This window comes from Chionomys nivalis, chromosome X (assembly GCF_950005125.1).
Source record: "Chionomys nivalis chromosome X, mChiNiv1.1, whole genome shotgun sequence".
Classification (NCBI taxonomy): domain Eukaryota; kingdom Metazoa; phylum Chordata; class Mammalia; order Rodentia; family Cricetidae; genus Chionomys; species Chionomys nivalis.
In genome coordinates, this window is record NC_080112.1 from 36,638,597 (window position 1) to 36,657,420 (window position 18,824).

At 40.7% G+C, this 18,824-nt stretch overlaps 1 pseudogene; it reads right to left on the reverse strand.

The window, feature by feature from the left end:
- Window positions 1-15,450: 15,450 nt before the first annotated feature.
- On the reverse strand, window positions 15,451-17,798 carry LOC130867930 (general transcription and DNA repair factor IIH helicase subunit XPB-like; annotated as a pseudogene).
- Between the last annotated feature and the right edge of the window lie 1,026 nt (window positions 17,799-18,824).

Below are 18,824 nucleotides of genomic sequence, written 5' to 3' on the forward strand. Positions count from 1 at the left end.
CTGAGAAATCACCATAATGATTTCCCAAGTGACTGTACAAGTTTGCATTCCCACCAGCAATGTAGGAGTATTCCCCTTACTCCACATTCTCTCCAGCCTAAACTATCATCAGTGTTCTTTAGCTTAGCCATTCTGACAAGTGTAAGATGGTATTTCAGTCATTTTGATTTGCATTATTCTGATGGCTAAGGATGTTGAGCAATTCCTCAAATGTCTTTCAGTCATTTGAGATTCTTCTGTTGAGAATTCTCTGTTTAGATCTGTACCCAATTTTTAATTGGATTATTTCGAATTTTGATGTCTAATTCCTTGAGTTGTTTATATATTTTGGATATCAGTCCTTAGTCCAATGTGAGGTTGTTAAATATATTTTTCCATTCTGTAGGTTGCCATTATGTATAACTGACTGTGTTGTTTGCCTTACAGAAGATTCTCAGTTTTGTGAGGTCCCAATTATTAATTGTTGATCACAGTATCTGTGCTACTGGGGTTATATTTAGGAAGTGATCTCCTGTGCCAAAGCATTGAAGGCTACTTCCCACTTTCTGTTCTATGAGGTTCCGAATGACTGGATTTATATTGAGGCCTTTGATCAATTTGGACTAGAGTTTTGTGCATGGGAATAGATATGTATCTATTTGCATTCTTCTACATGTTGACATCCAGTTATGCCAGCACCATTTGTTGAAGATGCTTTCTTTTGTCCATTGTATAATTTTAGCTTCTTTGTCAAAAATCAGGTGGATTAATATCAGAATCTTTGATTTGATTCCACTGGTCCACCTGTCTGTTTTTATGCCAATACCAAGTTGTGTTCATTACTATAGCTCTCTAGTAGAGCTTGAAGTCAAGGATGGTGATGCCTCTGAAAGTTCCTTTCTTGTACAGGATAATTGTGGCTATCTGGGATTTTTTTGGTTTTTCCATATGAAATTGAATTTCTTTTGTGGTATATGAAGAAGATTTTTGGGATTTTGTTGGGGATTGTACAGAATCTGTAGATTGCTTTTGTGAAGATTTCCAGTTTTATTATGTTGATCCTACCTACCAAGTACATGAAAGATCTTTCCATTTTCTGATTATCTTCCTAAATTTCTTTCTTCAAAGTCTTAAAGTTTTTTTTGTACAGGTATTTCATTTGCTTATGTTTAGAGTTACACCGAGATATTTTGTGTTATTTGTCTTAAAGGGTGATGTTTCTCTGATTTCTTTCTTAGCCCTTCTATCATTTGTATATAGCAGGACTAATGATTTTTTTCGATTGGTCTTGTATCCTTCCACATTGCCACATTACTAAAAGTGTTTATTAGTTTTAGGAGTTCCCTCATAGATTTTTTTGGGGGTCATTTATATATACTATCATATCATTTGCAAAGACTAAAAATTTGACTCCTTCCTTTCCAGTTTGTATCCCTTTAATCTCCTTTTGTTGCCCTACTGTTCTAACTAGAACTTTGAGTACTGTATTGAATAGATATAAAAAGAGTGGGCAGCCTTGTCTTGTTCCTGATACTAGTGGAATAACTTTGAGTTTCTCTCCATGTAATTTGATGTTGGCTGTCAGCTTGTTGTATATTGCTTTTATTATATTTAGATATGATCCTTGTATCCCTAATCTCTCCAAGACCTTTAATCATGCAGTGATGTTTGATTATGACAAAGAATTTTTCAGCATCTAATGAGATGATCATATGTTTTTTTTCAGTTTATTTATTTGGTGGATGACATTGACAGGTTTTCATATGTTGAACATCCTTACATCTCTGGAATGAAGCCAACTTGATCATGGTAAATTTTTTTGATGTGCTCTTGGATTCAGTTTGCTAGTATTTTATTGAGTGTTTTTACATCAATGTTTATGAGGGAGATTGATCTGTAATTCCCTTTCTTAGATGAGTCTTTGTATAGTTTGGGTATCAAGGTAACTATAGTCTTATAAAAAGACTTTGGCAATGTTCCTTCTGTTTCTATTGTGTGGACTAATTTGAGGAGTATAGGTATCAGCTCTTTTAAACTCTGGTTGAATTCTGCTCTGAAACCATCTGTCCCTGGAATTGTATTGTTTGGGAGACTTTTGAAGACTTCTACTTTTAGGGGTTATTTAGGGTCTATTTGAATTGTTTCTCTGGTCTTGTCTTAATTTTGGTATGTGGTACCTATACAGAAAATTGTCCATTTCTTTTTAGACTTTCCAATTTTCTGGAGTACATGTTTTCAAGTTATGACCTGGTGATTCTTTAAATTTCCTCTGTGTCTGTTGTTATGTCTCCATTTTAATTTCTGATTTTGTTAATTTTGGATATTCTCTCTGTTTTTTATTTGTTTGGATAAGAGTTTTCTATTTTGTTGATTTTTATCGAAGAATCAGCTCTTTGTTCATTGATGGATGGATTTTGTTTTTGCATCCATTCTGTTAACCTGTGTCTTTTTATAGGTGAATTGAGTCCATTGATATTAAGAGATATTAATGACCAGTGATTGTTCATTCCTGTTATTTTTTGGTGGTAATGTTGGTGTGTTTCTCTTCTTTGGGGTTTGCTGGTGTGAGGTTATCTCTTACCTTTGTTTTTGTGGGTGCAGCCAGCTTCCTTTGGTTGGAGTTTTCCCTCTAGTTATTTTCTGTAAGGCTGGATTTGTGAATAGGTATTGTTTACATCTGGTTTTGCCATGGAATATTGTGTTTTCTCCATCTTTCATGATCAAAAACTTTGCTGGGTATAGTAGTCTAGACTTACATCCATGATTTCTTAGTGAATGCAGCACATCTGTCCAGGTCCTTCTAGCTTTCAGAGTTTCCCTTGAGAAATAATTGTAATTCTGATAGGTCTATCTTTATATGTTACTTGGCCTTTTTTCTTTGTGACTCTTAATATCCTTTCTTTATTCTGTATATTTAGAGTTTTGATTATTTTATGGTTAGGGAACTTTGTTTGGTCCAGTCTTTTTGATCCTCTGTATGCTTCTTTTACCTTCACAGGCATATCCATCTTTAGGTTGGGAAAGCTTTCTTGTATGATTTTATTCTATATGGTTCATTTGCTGTTGATCTGGAGTTCCCCTTCTTCTATCCCTATTATTCATATGTTTGGTGTTTTTATGGTGTCCCAGATTTCCTGGATGATTTGTGTTAAGGATTTGTTGAATTTAACATTTTGTTTGACCAATGAATCTATTTCCTCTATCATATCTTCAATGCTTGAGATTCCCTCTTCCATTTCTTATAATCTGTTGGTTGTGTTTGCATCTGTAGTTCCTGTTCATTTACTCAGATTTTCCATTTCCAGAATTCCCTCAGTTTGTGTTTCTTTATTGTTTCGATTTTAGTTTTCATGTCCTGAACTGTTTCAACTGTTTGTTTAGCCTGTTTGCTTCGTTTGTTTATTCTTGACTTTCTTGACTTTCATTAAGAGATCTATCTATTGATTTCTTTCAATTCTTTGTCTTTTCCTCCATTTCTTTAAGAAAAATTTTCATTTTCTCTGTAAGAGTCTCTGTCATCTTCATAAAGTTATATTTGAGAACATTTTCTTCTTTTTCTTCCGGGTTAGGATGTACTGCTCTTCCTTTTGTAGGACTACTAGGTTCAGATGTTGCTGTATTACTTTTTAAGTTGTTGAATGTATTCTTATTTATTTATTTATTATGTATACACTATTCTGTCTGTGTGTATGCCTGCAGGCCAACAGAGGGCACCAGACCCCCTTACAGATGGTTGTGAGCCATCATGTGTTTGCTGGAGAGATGGCTCAGAGGTTAAGAGCATTGCCTGCTCTTCCAAAGGTCCTGAGTTCAATTCCCAGCAACCACATGTTGAATGTATTCTTGCATTGCTGCCTCACCACCCCCCTTCAAGGGGTGCAGGTGGAGCTGATGCTTCTAAGGGTCTCTCTTCCTCCAATTGGTGCAGGTGGGGTCTGTGGCTTAGGTTTTCACTCTTCCTCCTACTGCAGGCATGACTGTGTCTCTGGTAAATCACTGACGTGAGTCTGAGGTCTCCTTTCCGGGTGTAGTCAGGGCTAAGACTCTGGTGGTTGTAGGTGCGGTGGAGGATGATTGCAGGTGTGAGAAGGCCTTTCTGGAGTCTTTGGGTTTTGGTGTTTGGGACACAGGAATGTTCTTCTATGGGTTAGAGTCTGGAGAGCAGGACCCTCCAGTTGGGAACCCAGACATTCTCCTCCAAGGGGGCAGTCAGGGCCATATCTGCAGTGGTCATAGATGGGAGGGTTGTGGGTGTGGGGAGGCTGCTGCAAGTTTTCTGGAGCATCGCTGTGTGGGGAGTACGACATGTGCCTCAGGAGACTGGAGTCTAGAGAGCTGGGCCCTCCAGCTGGGAATCCAGATGCTCCTTCTCCAGAGGCAGTCAGGGACAAGGCTCCAGTGCTCTCATAAGCACTGGGAGATGGTTGTGAGTGTGGGGAGCTTGCTCCCAGGTCTCTGGGTTTCGCTAGGTGAGGGTGGAGCAGAGGATGTTCCTCCAGGGGCTAGAGTCTACAGAGCAGGGTCCTTCAGTCATGAACCCAGACACTCACCTCTCCAGGGGGAGTCAGGGCCAAGGATCTTGTGCTTTCAGTTAGTTGCAGTGGGGGATGATTGCGGGGTGAGGGATGCTGCTGCCAGGTCTCTGGAACTTCGTTGGGTGGGGAGGTACAGCATTGCCTCAGGGGTCTAGGGTCTAGAGATCTGGGCCCTCCAGACAGGAACCCAGACACTCACCTCTCCAGGGGGAGTCAGGGCCAAGGCAGCAGTGGTCAGAGATGCCATGGGAAGTGGTTGTGGGTGTGGGGAGGCTGCTCTCAGGTCTCTGGAGTTTTGCTGGGTGGGGGTGGGGCACGGAATAGGCCTCAGGGGACTAGAGTCTAGAGAGCTGGATCCTTTAGCCTTGAACCCACTCACCCCGTGTTTCTCATCTTTATGTGGCTTTTTTTCTTTTATTTTGACTGACTCTAAAGACTTTTTTAAAACTACTTTCTTTCTGTGACTGTCTATACCCATTTTCTTTTCTTACTTAAGTTTACATACAATGTAAAACACACTTGAACCTGCTTATAGTTTTTTTTTTTACAGTCTGAACCTCTTTTACTGCATATATTTTAGCCTTTTTAGACTGCATAAGAAAACTTCAGATGGCTAAGCTACAACTGGATCCTCAGCACAGATCTTAGCTGGCTCCCCTGCTCTCAGGTTGTTCAAGCCAAGCCTAAAGCTCGCAGAATGTTTGGAGGTGCATAACCATGACCAGGAACTCTTTTCAACCTTCCTAGTTGTAGGAATGCAGTAACTGCATTGCCACGAGCAGTTTTTTTTTTTTTTACTTAGCTTGCCATTTCTATTTAGTGCTGCCACTGAACAGCAGTGCTTCTTAGAGGAGCCATGTCCTTTTTCTTTTTTACTTTTTCAGCTTTCTCAGGCCCTACATAGAAATATGGGCCCTATATGGATATGCCAAAGTATAGTTGTTGGTTGATTTTTACTCTTTACCCTTTTGGATTTTGGGAAGGGCACCACCCAGTTCCTAAATAAATCACACAGGATCTTATTCTTACTTATGAACACCCAGCCTTAGCTAGCTTGTTGCTAGGCAACTTTTCTTAAATTACCTCATCTACCTTTTGCCTCTGGGCTTTTCCCTTTTCTCACTTCTATATATCTTACTTTCACTCTTACCATGGCTGACTGTGTGGCTGTGTGGCTGGGCCCTGACAACCTCCTCTACTAGCCCTGCATCTTCCCTTTCTTTTTCTCTGTTTATTCTCTCTGCCTGATAGCACCACCTATCTTTCCTCCTGCCTTGCTATTGCCTATTTGACTCTTTATTAGACCAATCATGTGTTTTAGACAGGCAAAGTAACACAGCTTCAGAGAGTTAAACAAATATAACATAAAAATTACAACACATCTTTTTTTAATCATTAAAACAAATGTTCCATAGCATAAAAAAGTAACACATCTTAAAATAATACTCCACAACAATCAACTGAAGCAAGTATATTAATCCTAGACAATCCTTTAAACTACGAAGGAACAGAGGACCTGTTACATAATTAGTTAATATTAATCTCTCTCCATTGACATCAATGATTGGAGTAAATTGTTAGGTATTAAGAAAATGAAAACTACAAAAAGAAAAACAAAATCTTTTCAGTATATTTACTTCATTACATGTATTTGTATGTGTGCCTCATCTGTCTGTCTCTCATTTTCTCTATCTCATACACACAGTTTACACACACAGAGTCATAATTATATTTTCTACAGTTTCAACACTAATATTTTCTGAAAATAATTATTCCAATTCAACAGTTTATAAAAGCAGTATAGTAAGTATAAGTGATAAGTAGTATAAGTGCATTGCCAGTACAAGGGATTCTGACTCTTAGGTACACATGATATGACTGGTACTTAAAATTTGCTAAGATTAATCCAGGCCTCTGTTAAATTAACCTAGATAACATCTTGAATGTTGAGGCACCATTAGTATATTCATGTTTTCCTCTATAAGTGCATTGGGAAGAGTACAAAGTTAAAATTCTTGGTGGAAGTATGTAAATCCAAAGAAAAATTAGTCAATATGTGGAATTAATAAGATGAAACATATAATCACATTGTGTTAGATATTATTAAAAGTTGGTTAATGTCGCTTTTTATTATTCTAAGGTGACTTTACATTTTAAAATATAACAGATTTTTATATTAGGTGGAAGATTAGAGAAACATGAGAAATTTGAATAACATTTTAAAATGTCATTAGGTCCATTTGTGACATCTATTTTCTATCAATTTTATAACTAACATTATTAAAATGAGAACACGGTGCATCTTGACAGCTTATTAGATTAATTTAGACTCTAAAGATCCTGATTTTCATGTTTGGCATGGAAAATTGAAGTCTTATTTAATGAATATTTATTGTGATTCTACAGTGAACAGAAAAATACCTGCTTGTTCCTTTGAAAAGGCTTATAATTTAGCTTGGAAAGTTCCCAAGAGGAAAGAATCAGTTCATTGAAATAATGATTTAGAATAATCAAGAGGGAGCCAGCTACCATTATCACCGAGGCCAGCAGCCTGAAAATAGAATAGTGATTACTGTGAACTCAGAAAGGTGCCAAGGGACTGTGGGGAGGATAAAGGAGTGGGACATGAACATCATCAATTCGTGCTGTGTGGATATGTAGTAAATCACTGTGAATCTATATTATGATTAATATATTTTAATCAAAGCATTTTAAATAACTAATAAACTGTGCTGTACAAATTAGAAGAAAAACTAGACTAAAGGGTCTGAAAATTACTCCTCCTTGAGAACTTTCCAGTGATAAGCTTCCAAAGTAAAATCTTTCTTTCACTGTTCTCCTCCTGTTGGTCATGAGACCAGTGTTTATATTTTCAGGAATTGTGAGATGAATGTGAAAGACATACACAAAAAGTTACATTATGTAAGACTATAATTAAAACATATTAAGAACAAAAGTACCGAATGGTTAAAACTCATCATCCTACTTACATCACTTAATTTTCCTATGTGCCTGTCTCTCAACACTGACATCCATGTTTATGTGGTGAAAATCCTGTGATGATGAGCTATGGTACACCTTTTTCTAACTCCATGTTCAGTGACACTACATCTTTAGCTGATCATGTGCTGTGGAGGGAGCATTTACACTGTGAGAATTGGCAAATGTTATAGATTATAGACCTGTGGTTACTTTTATGTATTAATCGGTACAGCATTCAGAGCTCCTACAGTACATCAGGATGGAATTTTCTATACACAGAAGGCTTAAAGACTGATACAATTATTCCATCAAACAGGCTACTAGGATGTCTTTGCAAGAAGAAAGTGGGAAAGGCTTTTATAGTCCAGATGAGTTAGACTTTGTGATTACTTAGTAATTCATTGGGAAATCCAATGGGAATGAATTCAGGTCATCAGACTTGGTGACAATCACGGTAGTCACTGAGCAATCTCACTTTCCCATAAGCCAAGAATTTTTTTTGATGTGTGTGTGTGTGTTTGTGTGTTCTTGCGCACACACTGGAAAGAAACATCAGCCTCATGCATGCTAAACACAAGCTCTATCACTGATGCACACTTCCAGCCCCAGAAATCCTATCTTTAAAGTATGAATGGCACCAGAATCCAAAGAGTCTGGTAAGATGATGGATATTTTTTGTGGTGAGGGTTGTAAGATGCAGAAAATATTTTCTATATTATTTTCCCCAGACTAATCACTAAACTCCTCCGTTTTGAAATGATTTTGAGTCAGTCCCTAAAGGACAGCACAATGTTGTTTTAAAGAACATTCATGTGAGCTCAGTTAGTTAGTAATTGTCTAAAATGAGTTCCATCCCAGCTCTGAAATAAAAGCCAGTGTTGCAAAGAAATTCAAAACCTTTAAATGTGGCTTACCTTTTCTACTATGCATATGTTGGGACAAGCCCTAACATTTTTTTTCCGTTTTTTAAATTTATTCAGCAGAATAAAGACAAATGTGCCTTAAATGGTATACTTTTTTTCTTTTTTTTTTTATTGAAAAAAAAATTTTCTGCTTCCTCCCCGCCTCCCATTTCCCTCCCCCTCCTCCCGCCCCTCTCCCCCTCCCCCCACTCCTCTTCTCCTCCCTCTCCAGTCCCAAGAGCAGTCAGGGTTCCCTGCCCTGTGGAAAGTCCAAGGTCCTCCCCCCTCCATCCAGGTCTAGGAAGGTGAACATCCAAACTGTCTAGGCTCCCACAAAGCCAGAACATGAAGTAGGATCAAAACCCCGTGCCATTGTCCTTGGCCTCTCATCAGCTCTCACTGTCCGCCATGTTCAGAGAGTCCGGTTTTATCCCATGCTTTTTCAGTCACAGTCCAGCTGGCCTTGGTGAGCTCCCAATAGATCGGCCCCACTGTCTCAGTGGGTGGGTGCACCCCTCGTGGTCCTGACTTCCTTGTTCATGTTCTCCCTCCTTCTGCACCTCATTAGGACCTTGGGAGCTCAGTCCGGTGCTCCAGTGTGGGTCTCTGTCTCTATCTCCATCCATTGCTAGATGAAGGTTCTATGGTGATATGCAAGATATTCATCAGTATGGCTATAGGATAGGTTCATTTCAGGTTACCTATCCTCAGGTGCCCAAGGAACTAACTGGGGACATTGCCCTGGGCACCTGGTAGCAACTCCAAGTTCAAGTCTCTTGCCAACCCTTAGGTGGCTCCCTTAACTAAGATATGAGTTTCTCTGCTCCCCTATCCAACCTTCCTTTATCCCCAATCACTCCGTTTCCCCAAGTTCCCCTCATCCTATCCTTCACACTTTTCTCTCCCCATCTCCCCTCACCCCCATCCCAACCCACGCCCAAGATTTTAAGTTTTTGCCCGGCAATCTTGTCTATTTCCCATAGCCAGGAGGATAACTATATGCTTTTCCTTGGGTTTACCCTCTTGTTTAGCTTCTTTAGGATCACACATTATAGACTCAGTGGTCCCTATCCATGGCTAGAAACCTATTATGAGTGAGTACATCCCATGATCTTCTTTTTGGGTCTGGGTTACCTCACTCAGGATAGTATTTACTATTTCCATCCATTTGCATGCAAAATTCGAGAAGTCATTGATTTTTACCGCAGAGTAGTACTCTAATGTATATATATTCCACACTTTCTTCATCCATTCTTCCATTGAATGACATCTAGGTTGCTTCCAGGTTCTGGCTATTACAAATAATGCTGCTATGAACATAGTTGAACACATGCTTTTGTCATATGATAGGGCATCTCTTGGGTATATTACCAAGAGTGGTATTGCTGGGTCCTGGGGTAGGTTGATTCCAATTTTTCTGAGAAACCGCCACACTGATTTCGAAAGTGGTTGCACAAGTTTGCAGTCCCACCAGCAATGGGTGAGGGTACCCCTTTCTCCACAACCTCTCCATCAAAGGCTATCCTTGGTGTTTTTGATTTTAGCCATTTTGACAGGTGTAAGATGATATCTCAAAGTTGTTTTGATTTGCATTTCTCTGATCGCTAAGGAGGTTGAGCAAGACCTTAAGTATCTTTTGGCCATTTGAACTTCTTCTGTTGAGAATTCTCTGTTCAGTTCAGTGCCCCATTTTGTAATTGGGTTAATTATCATTTTAACGTCTAGTTTCTTGAGTTGTTTATATATTTTGGAGATCAGACCTTTGTTGCGGGGTTGGTGAAGATCTTCTCCCAGTCAGTAGGTTGCCTTTTTGTCTTAGTGACAGTGTCCTTTGCTTTACAGAAGCTTCTCAGTTTCAGGAGGTCCCATTTATTCAATGTTGCCCTTAATGTCTGTGCTGCTGGGTTTATACATAGGAAGCGATCTCCTGTGCACATATGTTGTAGGGTACTTCCCACTTTCTCTTCTATCAGATTCAGTGTGTTCAGGTTGATATTGAGATCTTTGATCCATTTGGACTTGAGTTTTGTGCATGGTGATAGATATGGATCTCTTTTCATTCTTCTACAGGTTGACATCCAGTTGTGCCAGCACCATTTGTTGAAGATGCTTTCTTTCTTCCATTGTATATTTTTAGCTCCTTCATCGAAAATGAGGTATTCATAGGTTTGTGGGTTAAAATCCGGGTCTTCTATATGATTCCATTGGCCAACTTCTCTGTTTTTATGCCAGTACCACGCTGTTTTCATTACTGTAGCTCTGTAATAGAGTTTGAAGTCAGGTATGGTAATGCCTCCAGAAGTTCCTTTATTGTATAAGATTGTTTTAGCTATGCTGGGTTTTTTGTTTTTCCGTATAAAGTTGATTATTGTCCTCTCAAGATCTGTGAAGAATTTTGATGGGACCTTGATGGGGATTGCATTGAATCTATAAATTACCTTTGGTAGAAATGCCATTTTTACTATGTTGATCCTCCCAATCCAAGAGCAAGGGAGATCCTTCTGTTTTCTGGTATCCTCTTCAATTTCTTTCTTCAATGCCTTAAAGTTCTTGTCAAATAGATCTTTCACTTCCTTGGTTAGAGTTACCCCAAGATATTTTATGCTGTTTGTGGCTATCGTGAAAGGTGATGATTCTCTTATTTCCCTCTCTGCTTCCATGACCTTTGTGTATAGGAGGGCGACTGATTTTTTGGAGTTGATCTTGGATCCTGCCACATTACTAAAGGTGTTTATCAGCTGTAGGAATTCTTTGGTGGAGTTTTTGGGGTTGCTTAAGTACACTATCATATCATCTGCAAATAATGCAAGTTTAACTTCTTCCTTTCCAATTTGAATCCACTTTATCCCCTTATGTTGTCTTATTGCTATTGCTAAAATTTCAAGAACTATATTGAAGAGGTATGGAGAGAGTGGACAGCCTTGGCGTGTTCCTGATTTTAGTGGGATGGCTTTAAGTTTCTCTCCGTTTAATTTGATGTTAGCTGTCGGCTTGCTGTAAATGCCTTTAATTATATTTAGGTATGACCCTTGTATCCCTAATCCCTCCAAGACTTTTATCATAAGGGGATGTTGAATTTTGTCAAATGCTTTTCATCATCTAATGAAATGATCACATGGTTTTTTTCTTTCAGTTTATTTACATGATGGATTACATTGATAGATTTGCGTATGTTAATCCAGCCCTGCATCTCTGGGATGAAGCCTACTTGATCATAATGGATAATTTTTCTAATGTGTTCTTGGATTCGGTTTGCCAGTATTTTGTTGAGGATTTTTGCGTCGATGTTCATGAGTGAGATTGGCCTGTAATTCTCTTTCTTGGTTGAGTCTTTGTGTGGTTTTGTTATCAGAGTTACTGTAGCTTCATAAAAGGAATTTGGCAATGACTCTTCTGTTTCTATATTGTGAAATACACTAAGGAGTATAGGTATTAGGTCTTCTTGGAAGTTCTGCTGGAATTCCACATTGAAACCGTCTGGTCCTGGACTTTTTTTGGAAGGGAGGTTTTTGATAACAGCTTCTAATTCTTCGTGACTAACAGGTCTATTTAGGTTGTTCACCTGGTCCTGGTTTAACTTTGGTTATGGTATTTATCTAAAAAAAAGTGTCCATTTCTTTTACATTTTCCAGTTTTGTGGCATACAGGCTTTTGTAGTAAGATCTAATGATTCTCTGAATTTCCTCTGTGTCTGTGGTTATGTCCCCCTTTTCATTTCTGATCTTATTAATTTGCAAATTCTCTCTCTGCCGTTTGATTAGTTTGGATAGGGGTTTATCAATCTTGTTGATTTTCTCCAGGAACCAGCTTTTTGTTCCATTGATTCTTTCAATTGTTTTCTGTGTTTCTATTTTGTTGATTTCAGCCCTCAGTTTGATTATTTCCAGTCTTCTACTCCTCCTAGGTGAGTCTGCTTCTTTTTTTTCTAGAGCTTTCAGGTGGGCTGTTAAGTCTCCAATGTGTGCTTTCTCTGTTTTCTTTAAGTGGGCACTTAGTGCTATAAACTTTCCTCTCAGGACTGCTTTCATAGTGTCCCATAGGTTTGAGTATGTTGTTTCTTTATTTTCATTGAATTCAAGGAAGACTTTAATTTCTTTCTTTATTTCTTCCTTAATCCAGGTATGGTTCAGTAGTTGACTGTTCAATTTCCATGAGTTTGTAGGCTTTCTGGGGGTAGTATTGTTGCTAAATTCTAGCTTTAATCCATGGTGATCTGATAGGATACAGGTGGTTACTAATATTTTTTTGTAACTGTGGATGTTTGCTTTTTTACCGAGTATGTGGTCAATTTTCGAGAAAGTTCCATGAGCTGCAGAGAAGAAGGTATATTCTTTCCTATTTGGGTGGAATATTCTATAGATGTCTGTTAAGTCCATTTGATTCATTACCTCCATTAATTCTCTTATTTCCCTGTTATGTTTCTGTCTAATTGACCTGTCCATTGGTGAGAGAGGAGTATTAAAGTCTCCTACTATTAATGTGTGCGGTTTGATGGCTGCCTTGAGTTTTAGCAATGTTTCTTTTACGTACGTGGGTGCTTTTATATTAGGGGCATAGATATTCAGGATTGAGACTTCATCCTGATGAATTGTTCCTGTTATGAGTAGAAAATGTCCCTCTCCATCTCTTCTGAGTGATTTAAGTTTGAAGTCAACTTTGTTAGAAATTAGTATGGCCATACCTGCTTGTTTCTTAGGTCCATTTACTTGATAAGCCTTATCCCAACCCTTTACTCTGAGTAGGTGCCTATCTTTGTGGTTGAGGTGTGTTTCTTGTAAACAGCAGAATGTTGGATCCTGTTTTCGTATCCAGTCTCGTAGTCTGTGCCTTTTTATAGGTGAGTTGAGTCCATTGACATTAAGTGATATTAATGACCAGTGGTTGTTAACTCCGGTCACTTTTTCAGTAGTAGATTTTGTGTGTTTCCCTTCTTTGAGTTGTGCTGGTGAAGGGTCTCTAGATGTCTGAGTTATTGTGGTCATTGTTGGACTCCTTGGTTAGTGATTTTCCTTCTATTACTTTATGTAGGGCTGGATTTCTGGCTATGTATTGTTTAAATTTTTTTTATCCTGGAAAATTTTGTTTTCTCCATTTATAGTGAACGAAAGCTTGGCTGGGTCTAGTAGTCTGGGCTTGCATCCACGGTCTCTTAGTTTCTGCAGTACATCTATCCAGGACCTTCTGGCTTTCATGGTTTCCATAGAGAAGTCAGGTGTAAGTCTGATAGGTTTACCTTTATAAGTAACTTGGCCTTTTTCCTTTGCAGCTCTTAATATTCTTTCTTTATTCTGTATGCTTTGTGTTTTGATTATTATATGGCGAGGGGATGTTTTTTTTTTTTTTGATCCAGCTTATTCGGTGTTCTGTATGCTTCTTGAACCTTCATAGGTATATCTTTCTTTAGGTTGGGAAAGTTTTCTTCTATAATTTTATGAAATATATTTTCTGGACCGTTGAGCTGTGCTTCTTCTCCTTCTTCTACTCCTATTATTCTTAGGTTTGGTCTTTTTATTGTGTCCCATATTTCCTGATTGTTTTGTGATGAGAGTTTGTTGGCCTTGCTGTTTTCTTTGATCAGCCTGTTTATTTTCTCTATGGTATCTTCAGAATCTGAGATTCTTTCTTCTATCCCTTGTATTCTGTTGGTTATGCTTGTTTCTGTAGTCTCTATTTGTTTACCTAGATTTTCAATGTCCAGCCGGCCTTCTGTTTGTGTTTTCTTCTTTGCCTCCATTTCAGTTTTCAAGTCTTGAACTGTTTCCATTATCTGTATGATTGTTTTTCCTTGATTTCCTAGGGTATCATTCACTGATTTATTCAATTCTTCAAACTTTCTGTTATACTTCTCATCCATTTCTATAAGGGCATTTTTTCATGCTGTTTAAGGGCATCAATCACTTTCATAAAGTCAATTTTTTTCTACTTCTTCATGATTAAGGTGTTCATATCCTCCTGTTGTGAGGCTGGGTTCTGGTGGTTTCATATTGTTTTTCATATTGTTTGGTGAATTCTTGCATTGGCGCCTGCCCATCTCTTCCTCAGCATGCTCTCCTATGGATCTTCTTTTACAGGATCAGGTCTCCTTGCCTACTGATGTACCTTCCCAGTGATGGCACTCCCCAGTGATGGCTCTCCTGGTGCTCCAGTGATGTCTCTCCTGGTGCCAATATCAGATCTCCGTGCCCAATGATGGCTCTCGTGGTGCCAAGATTAGCTCTCCGTGTTGGTTGGGTAGTTCATAAACAAAGCGCCTACCTTGCTTGGTGTAGGCAGGCCAGAGTAACAAAGGGACTCCTGCCCGCCTGCTTGCCCTGCAGATTTGCCCCCAGCGTCCAGATAGGCTGAGCAGGGTGGTGTTATGTGCCCAAAGAGGGAGGGGGGCAGAAGGAAGAAGGGTTCTGGATGCAAGCTGGGTGGGATAGGAAGAGAGAGGCAATATGCAGGGAGTAGAGTCCCTACAGGGAGCCCAGGAAATATAGGGGAGGGATGAAGAACTTCTGAGTTCCCTGTCCGGGGCTGCTGCCGCGGGTCACAAACTCACCCCAATGATGGCTCTCCTCGTGCCAAGATCAGATCTCCGTGCTGGTTGGGTAGTTCATAAACAAAGCGCCTACCTTGCTTGGTGCAGGCAGGCCAGTGAAACAAAGGAACTCCCACCCGCCTGCTTGCCCTGAGGATTTGCCACCAGCACCCAGACAGTCTGAGCTGGGTGGTGTTATGTGCCCAATGAGGGAAGGGGGCAGAAGGAAGAAGTGTTCTGGATGCAAGCTGGGTGGGATAGGAAGAGAGAGCATGGTATACCTTTTATATACAGAAATGATCCAATCTCAAAACGTTTGAAACAAACAAAAACAGTCTTTCTTTCTTTAAGCCTGGGCAACCCACGAAGGCCGCGTCAAAGCCCTAACACTGATAGTTTCTCAGCAGTCAGTCAATAGGCGTTGCATTAGATCAACAGTAGGAGAGCACATAGACTTGGAGAGAAAGACTGAGAAGTCTTTTTTTAACCCTGATCCAGGCAGCCAGTCTTCAACTGAGTAATAGGGTGGGTGTCACTTCCTAAAGCATTTGAAAAGTGGGTGCACATACTTGGTAAAAACTCTGCTTTGGGAGGAGTGGTATTCCATATACACAGTGTCATCTGCCCCAGACATAGAGCTCATGGTGCCAAAGCGTCGGGATGCCCGGCCAGATCTAGAACCAAACTCTCCAGCCACCACCTCTTCTTCTGCATCCAGATCAGAGGTCACCAGGACCTTCTGCAGGAGCTGCTGCTGCTCTTCTTTGGTGGAAAATGCCAACTCTTCCTCCTCCATGCCAGCGAGCTTTGTGATCACCTTAAAGCTGTAACCTTGGTCTACTAAAAACCTCTGTCGCTTGGTAGAATAAGTCATTTCCTGTGTGTCCTGGGACACTAGCGAGTAGAAAAAGGCATTGTATTCCTCCGCAACCACCCCTTTTATGGCTTGGAGTACGCGCCCCAGCCTCTGGGCTTCCTGCCGTCTGGAGCCACCGTGGGAGGAGATCTGAATGAGGACGTTCGCTTCTGGCAGATCGAAGGATATGTCACCGACCTTGGAGATAAAGATAGTGTTTATTTTGGGGTTGTGCTTTAAAGTTCTGGAGAATCTGCATCCTCTCTCCCTGGGACGTGGGCCCATAGATGAAAGGTTTGTTCAACCGAATGGTATATTCCTTCAAGGCAAATACGTTGTCGGCAAAGACAATAATCTTGTCATTCCTCCGCTCATGGAACTTGATCAGAAACTGGCAGGCTCTGAACTTGTTGGGATTCATGGTGTACAGCAGGATGCACTTCTTAGTTTTAATTGCCACATACTCCCGGTAGAACTCAGGAGACATCGGGCACCAAACCTTGGCACACTAGACTTTGGCAATGTACCCATTATTCTGCAGCTCCATCCAGTTGGCTTCATAAAGCTTGGGCCCAATCAGGAAATTTAAGTCAACGATTTTATCGTCTTCCCGAACAAGGGTTGCAGTCAAACCCAGCTTACAGTGGACCTGCACAATGGTCAGTACTCGCTGGAACATTTTGACTGGAATGGTGTGCACCTCTTCAAGGATCATGAGGCCCCACTCCTGGGTTTTGAGCCACTCCATCACTCACTCAGCCTCCCAGGACCTTTTGGTGGTGTGGCCCAGCATAGAATAAGTGCTAATGGCAATCGAGCAGCCGATGGGCTTGTCCTTGGCATCCGAGGTGAAGCGGCAGATCTGGCTGTCATCGATGGTTGACCACATCTTAAACTGGGTTTTCCACTGCTCCACAGACACAACCGAGTTGCCCAAGACCAGGCAGCACTTTCTGACGGTACACGCAGCAGTCACACCAACCAGGGACTTCCCAGCACCACAGGGAAGAACAATGACTCCGGAGCGTGCTCGCCCATTTCCAAACATCTTCCGCAGGCTCTTCTCCTGATAGGGTCTGAGCACAGCTGTGGGCTTCAGGTCAATGTTGATGTCAAGGTTGAGAGAGTCGTTCCGGAAGTCATACTCTGCCAGCAGAGGGTACTCTAAGTAGATGCAGCGCTTCTGCAGCTCCTCTATCATTTCCTGCTTGACTTCAAAGGAGACTGTCTGGGTCTCTTCTTCCTCTTCCTCATCTTTGTCCATTTGCTCATAAAAATCAAACAGGTTTTTGGGGATGTCAGATTTGGCCTGTGGATCTACCCCCTGGGAGGTAGAAGGCCCACCACTGCCTTTTGCAATTTTAGAAATAGCAGATCTGCTTGTGAAGGTCTCTGTGATGAGTTCCGTAGCCTCCCCCTCAGCGTTCCTCAAGCGACATGTGCGGATCACAGGGTCTTGAAGAAGATGCTGGATGACATCAGGGTGGGAACTTTCAACAAAGTACCTGTTGTGCTTCAGGACCAGCTTGACTTTCCCATAGCTGACAGTGCACAGCTTAATAAACTGGATGATGCCATCGGGGACTCCAGTCTTACTGAGCTTTCTGAGGTACTCAGTGATATCGCTGGTCTGCAGCCCGACACTGACAGCTTCATAGAGGGAGTAGGCAGTTAGCTTGTATTCATGGACATGAGTAGGCCGGCACGCTGGCTCTGCAGTTGCCACCAGGAAGTCTTGGGCATACTTGTAAGCTGGAGAGAAGGCTTCCAGAAAAATGTGGCCATCAGGAGCCACCCAGAGGGGCCTGGAAGTATGGTCGCCCTTCAGCGGTATCTGCTGCCTGTAGTCCTTGGCTTCATACTCATCAACTTTGGTGCCGGCCTCGTCCACGTTTCCCTGCCTCTGAGGGCACCGCCTCCTGAGAGTCGTTCCCAGGAGTGTCGTCTTCGTCTTCGTCTTCCTCCTCATACTGCCTCTTTTTGGACTTCTTCTTGTCGCTGTCTACTCGGTCTCTTTTGCCCATAACAATTCCAGGATCAGGGAGCCAGAGCACTCCACACCGTGTAAATTCCTGAAGAGTCAAGCCCTAACATTTTTATGTGGTCTCTTCAGGACCAATGAGGAATGCGAGTGCTTACATGAGCTATCACCTTTCAAATGGCAGAGTTCAAAACGTCCTACCAATTTTTTTCTTTTCTTTTTTTTTTAATTCTTTTTTAATTAAAATTTCCACCTTCTCCCCGTTTCCCATTTCCCTCCCCTCCTCCCAAATATTGCCCCCTCCCCCCAGTCCCCTCCCCCTATCCCCACTCCTCTTCTCCTCCCCCCACACCATTCCCCCTCCCTCTCGATACTGAAGAGTAGTCCAAATTCTCTGCCCTGCGGGAAGACGAAGGTCTTCTATCTATGTCCAGGAAGGTGAGCGTCTAAACAGGCTAAGCACCCACAAAGCCAGTTCATGTATTAGGATCGAAACCTAGTGCCATTGTCCTTGGCTTCAGTAAAGGAATCTACTAAAATATACCTGATAATTGACTTATGCCTTAACGCTTATAATAGGACAACCTGAAAAAAATTATTTCTGAAATATATTCATTTGCTTCTTGTTCAAATTAACCTTGGTGCTTAACAATGTTAACCTTTAGTTCTGGGGGCATAAGATTTTTGCAGCTACCCTGTCCTTATTTTGTACAACAAAATACTATTTTAGGTAATACACTATGAATTTTAACAAATGCATAGCATTATGTAGCTGGCTCCACAGTCACGATGCTTCTTTATAATCAAGTGTTCTCCTTTCTCTAATCTTTCATAGTCAATTGCCTGCTTTTCAGACCTATAGGTTTCTCAATTCTAGAATGTCATAGAGATGAAATTCCACATGAAAACCTTTGAATCTGGCTTCCTCCATGTAAATGAATTTGATATTCACTTGTTCTTACATGTATCTCTTAATTTAATGGCTGAGTAGCATTTTATTTTATAGACTAACCATAACTGATCTGTTTATCTCCTGGAGAGTGTGTGGATTGTTTGCTGTTCAGTGCTA